The sequence below is a fragment of the Calidris pugnax genome, unplaced genomic scaffold (genome assembly GCF_001431845.1).
Source record: "Calidris pugnax isolate Ruff unplaced genomic scaffold, ASM143184v1 scaffold118, whole genome shotgun sequence".
Taxonomy (NCBI): domain Eukaryota; kingdom Metazoa; phylum Chordata; class Aves; order Charadriiformes; family Scolopacidae; genus Calidris; species Calidris pugnax.
This window is the reverse complement of record NW_015090855.1, coordinates 3,192,304-3,198,303: the sequence shown is the minus strand read 5'-3', so window position 1 is coordinate 3,198,303 and position 6,000 is coordinate 3,192,304.

Sequence of the window (6,000 nt, the reverse complement as noted above, 5' to 3'; positions counted from 1 at the left end):
GCTTTTCTTGAGCATTTTTAAAGATTCCAGTGACAGAGCAGACAGCATTTCTCATACAGGTTGGACAGCAAGCATGAGTCTGTAACTGTTTCCCCATGGAAATCGCTGTGTAAGTGGATCTGATGCATAATACATTGTAAATAGCAGGTTTCTGTGACTACACAACAAATGCATTCAATTATTGATATTTTAAACCTATATCTCTTGTCATGTTTGGCCCCTTGGAAGCTCTGGCCCATGTGGTTCAGCATTGATGCTGGATGGTACTCTTTTCCTTTAGAGTATGAACTTGTACTGAGAGGATAAAACCACAGTGTGTGATGGTGCCATGCGGGGAATGTGCTGCACAGTCACACTAAGTCATAAAAAATCCTAGATAAGACATGCCTTTAAATTTCTTTGCTATTTAAGAATCTACTGCAGGATTTTTTGAAGTGATAAGTAGGTGATAAAATAACAAGTAAGGTTGGCTTTGGATGCTGTCTGGCACATGCAGAACAGTATTTTGTTAGCGAGCACCTGAGCAGGGGTTGTATTTGAGGGAGACAACTTCTGAAGGACGCTGCAGGGCTACCACAGGCCTGGCTCCGTGCGGCTGTAGATGGTGACAGCAGGCATAGGGCCTGTGCCGCTGAGGAATAAATATAATGCTCAGGTGAGGTTTAAGCTTAATTTGAGACAGTACCCTCTGTAATAGAATTATGGAGAGAAGGAAGACGCTGAGGAATAAATATAATGCTCAGGTGAGGCTTAAGCTTCATTTGAGACAGTACCCTCTCTGTAATAGAATTATGGAGAGGAGGAAGATCCCATTAGCTTCCTCCACCTGCAACAGATATGTCCTTGGTGAAAATTTGAGTGTGCTGCATCACACCAGCAGTGTGTGGCGGTGCCTTACATGGAGATTGGCAAAGGGGAATATCGCTCCCTAAAATAGCATGTCTTGACATTATACACGGCAAAGGGCAACTCTAAATTACTGCACAACAAATGCATTTGAATAACTGATTAGCATTTCTGTAACATTCAACTTCTGTTCTGAATTATATTAGAAACTAGTGATTTTGGGGAACTTGATCCTTTAGGGGAGCTCTAAATAACCTTTTTCTTCTGCCTCTTTATTAAATAAATGGAAGCTTTCTTACAAGTCAATCCTCTTTTTCTGTTAACTGAACAACAAATGGTATGCAAGGTCTGAGGCTGGAGAATTGGACTCCTTTGGAGCTGGTAGCTTTGCAACGGGTCAAGGGGCACAAGAGAAACCTCTGGCAAATTGCTGGCATGGGAGAACTCCTAGGGGTTGCCCATCTGGCTATGGAGCCCTTGTTTCTGCACCTGCCAGAACAAGAAACATGCTGGGGTTGAGACAGGAGAAAGAGAAGTAAATACAGTTGGCAAAACATCCAACACATCAGGAAGAGCATCTCCCATGCTGCGTACGCTGTGCAAATGTTGGCACTGGCCTGGAAATCGGAGAAGCATAACTGCTTCCCTGGAGGACTCTGATGCTTTGCTTCACCCTAAATTTGGCCCATTATTAATATCCCCTATCTCCCTTGCAGAAATGATCCATTGGTTTATGTGTCACTTTTTATTTAGGGTAATGCCATCTGATGTGTCCGGGATGGGCCCATAATTAGTATTGCTTCCTTTCTAAATCCTTGACCAGCTACATGAGAATGATTTAACTTCCTCTCCTCCCACCTGATTTATCAGTCTCTCTCTCTGAATAGAGGAAAGTTTCCTAATCAGAGCACTATTTTCATGTGAACATTTACCCAAAGTACAGCCTGGTGTTCACGTGTTTTCTACTGATGTGAAACCTGCTGGTTACAGGATTCAATCTAAAGTATTCTGGGCTAATCATTAATTCATCTGCTTGCAATTCATTCATCTTTATTTCACCATTTACTTAATGAGGATAATAGGGAGCATCAAAATCTAGAGACTGATCATTTTTTAAGAGCAAGCATCTGATGATAATTAATTAATAATAGTGACAACAATAACCTTAATTTTCCAGGTATTCCCCAAAGAGAGCTGTATTTTAATTATAGTTGCCACAAGAACAAATTAAATCTCACGGATTCAAGCTTCGGTTTATGGCATTCACTTCACAAGAGTAAGGAGAAAGCTATCTTCATGTAAAAATAATCTGAATTTTTTGGAAGCTCCTACAAATGGCAGAGATGAAGAGAAGATAAACGCTGCTGATGATATTTGGTATGACATTGGTAATTCTCAGAGGGACTCCACAGTGTAGTGTGCCAGTGTAGATGTTCTTTGCTTTTATGAAGGTGACAGACTTGACCTGTCATGTACTAGTTACACCCTGGACAGACTAGAAATGTCACAAACTGCTAACAGTTGCTACATAAGATATAAAAGCTTCTCTTTGGAAAGCTGTGGCACTTAAAAAGGTGGGGGGCAAGCTGCTTTCCTACTCTAAGGGGGTTTTTTTGGTTTCTTTTTTCACTCTATCCTCCCATATGACAGTATACATGCCAGAAATTATTGGGGGCAGAAAAAGCAATTTTAGCAAGCTTAAAAATGCTAAATTGAATAAATCAGTGGCAGGGAATAGATACAGCATTTTGTTACTATTTCAAAGGCTTTGTGGAGTATGAGACTGAGGGGGACTGGGAGAACTGTAGAAAAATTTCTTACACATATAGAAGATGCAGATATTAGGAGGGTGTGTGACCAATTCTGTACTGATTTATCCTGCTGAGTATTTCCTCTAAGAGCACTTCAGTTGCTCTAACTCAGGTCTGCACTGGGCTTCTCCAGTTTAAACTGAAGCTGGCGTACAACTGGAAGGAGTTGGTTACTAGAAAGGTATTTGTGCATGTGTCTCACCCTAGGTAAAGCTGTGTGCTAGGTATAAATACACACGTGTGTGTGTGTGAGAGATACCAGTCCAGGACCTGAACTTCTGCATGTGGCTGTGTCCTGTCTTCAGGCACTGTGCCCAGCCTGGTGAGCGCACCCACACGTTGAGCTCCCAGTTCTGCTTTAGTCCCACTTACATATCAGCTCCTGGTGCAACTTGTGTTTCTACAGAAGCCAGAGGCAAGTTTTGTTCTTGGAGTTGGAGCTGTCTTTGTGGCTCTACAACCTTGTTTTGCACTTGGCTGTGGAATAGCCACCACATACAGTGTTAAAATTGCAGGATTTCTAAGTACTTTGTCTGTAAATTATTATAAAGCTTTTTGATGAATGAGCAGCTTTACTAGCTGTCGTTAAAGTATGATCCAAGATTAATAGTGAAAATGAGACGGACATAAGTGGCTTCACGTAGGTGAATCTTTCATCAAAACTTGGTTTCAGCAAACTGGGAAGTGTAAAACAACGAGTATCTGGTTGGTTTAAATTCACTCTTAACTTCAGCTGAAGTTATTTGAAAAGTTTTTAGGTGGTTAATGCTTGGATTTTACATGGCTGCTCGTTTTAGAGGAAACTGGGCTCTGAGCAAAACAAACACAGGACCTGGCTTGCCCACTCCAAACGTGTAAACGTGTCTCAGTCCATATCTGAAGCGCTTCCGCGACACGGATGATTAATGCATGAACCGTATGTTCTCTGCAGGTCGGTGTGCAGTGTAAAACGCTGCTGTGCTCAAACACAACTGTGAAGAACTGCATGAGTCAACTGACACAACCCTGGGCACGGCGTGCCCTGCTCGGCAGCCACTGGCTGCTCGTGAGCACCATAGCTGATAGCTGCCTTGCCTCTTTGTGTGTATATTTGACTATGATAACATTGTCTGGTGAAGATAAGCGATTAGACTCTCTCAGAAAATTTTACTCAGATTGTTTTGATCTTAAAGTCAAATATGCTTGGATCAGACCCTTCCGGAGTTGACTTTTGGTGAAGTTAAATTTATTACAACGGAGCTGCCTTATTTAAAGATATCACCTCCAGTCTTCAAAGTCAACAACTGCTGCACTGGAGGCAAGTGTTGGTAATTGATATTTGAAATATTAGCTGGTCATAGAGGTGTGGGTTTACTAAAATATAGTTCAAGTTTGCCCTCACTTGTTTATACTTTCAGGGAGCTTTTCACTTGCTTATCACTTGGTTCCTTTTTTTACTGGACTGTTCAGCAAGCCCCGGCAATACACCAAATCTTGAGCAATAATTAATCTAGTTTCTCTTGAACTAAAAGCTGTTACTTCAGACTAATGCCAATCTGAAGCCTGTTGCTGCAGGACCCTCCCACTGTGTCATTTCATAGCTGCAGGACTTCGACCTCCATTAAATTGTGTCCTTTTTTCCTCTACAGGAAAGTGTTAGGGTTTTTTTCTTGCAGGAGTCCAAAGTGAAGGAAGCTGTTTCTGGCTGTCACTTCTAGGAAGAAAGCATGCAACTGCCTCTGTGGGGACAGAGAAATGCCTTAAGCAAGTTGTAATGGGTATATCAACATTAAAAAGATTAAGGAAGGCTTAGGAGAGCCCTGGGCAGGAGGCTTTTGTTGGTAACCTGCTTGCCATGTCTCCTGTAATGCTAGAGGACCCTAGAAGAGAAAGGAGATGTCCAAAGAGAACTCTTGCCAGGTTGCCTTGGTAAGGATGCTGAAATTGCCAGAAATCAGGTTAGGGATTTGCCCAGATTCAGTTAAAATTTAGGGGTGCTTCTGTCTTAGTGTAGTTTGTGAAAGATATTGAAAATACCTGAAAATCAGGCATTATGAAGTGTTTGCTGACAACTCTGCTATTTGAGGAATATCCTTCTAGTTGAAAACAACACTAACTCAAATTATTTCAAGTCATTCTCATTAACATAACAACTAACCTCTACCTTCTCTCACATACGCTGACTTGAGTGGGAAATAACCTGGGATCTGCCTTCACTGTCATGCTCTTGACCTGGTACCACTTCCACTGAAGTTGCTGGAAGCCCCTTAGTGACTGCAGTGAGAAGCAGAGCTGTTGGATGTTTTCTGAAGAACCAGAATATTTCTGTAGGCTCCTCTTGGAGTCTTATACTTTAAATGAAGTATCAAGGACAAAGCGTTCTGCAAAAAATGTGTGTAATGACTATTAAAACTGCCTATGGGGTGCTGTAGGACCTTTATCACTTTTTATGTATAAAAATAGCATTTTAGAAGCAGAATAGCCATAAAGTATACATTGGTAATGTCAGTCTCTGCTGCCTTGTAATACGCAGCACATGAGAACTGCAGGGAAGCTATGCATAATCTTGACTTTCCCTTCTGTTTTTCTTGCCTTTTAAAATAGACACTCAAGGAAAAGACTCCAGCGTCCGCTTAAAGGAAACGTGGAGCTAGTCATTAGCACTGGCTCAGCTTTTAGCACTTTGTTGTTGAAGGTACCTACTGGTCTCAAGAGGCATGGCAAGCTGTTTTCATTCTCTAATTTACAGGAGAGTTGAAATGTGCAACCCACTTCACATGAGGTAGTGGCAAATCTGCAATTTAAGCCTTCAGTCTTTGCTCTGTCAAAATTTTTCTTGGGGAAGAAAATGCCCCTGTAAAGATTTTGGGATTGCAGTCCAACTGTTACTGTCTTGAGAGCAGGTAGCTTGCTTTCTTACTAGCAACAGCATTTATGTAGTAAATGCCCAAGTAATTTAGAGATAATGAGGAAAGGAAAAATCATCAGTTATTATGAACACGTCAAGGTTGCTTATTTTATTTTTTCTTCCTGAATTCCACATGTGACAAGCAGCGTCATGACATGTCAGGTCAGGCTGCATCAATCATGTCCTCTTACATTACATCACGTGTGCAGGATGGTGGAAACCACTTATGGGTCAGACAGGAGAGTGAAGAAGCAATTTTTTGTAGCTTGAATGGGGGAAAGAGGATTGGAGAAAGGGAGGAAACTTAAGTGAAGCACAGGATTTTTTTCCCTGAACAGATGGCCAGCCCACCCACCATCAGGTGAAGTCAGATAGGGCTGGGGATGCAAACCTCATCAGATGGATTGTTATTTCTTAATGCTGTAAGAACCCAAGATGCAAAAATGTGCTAGCTTC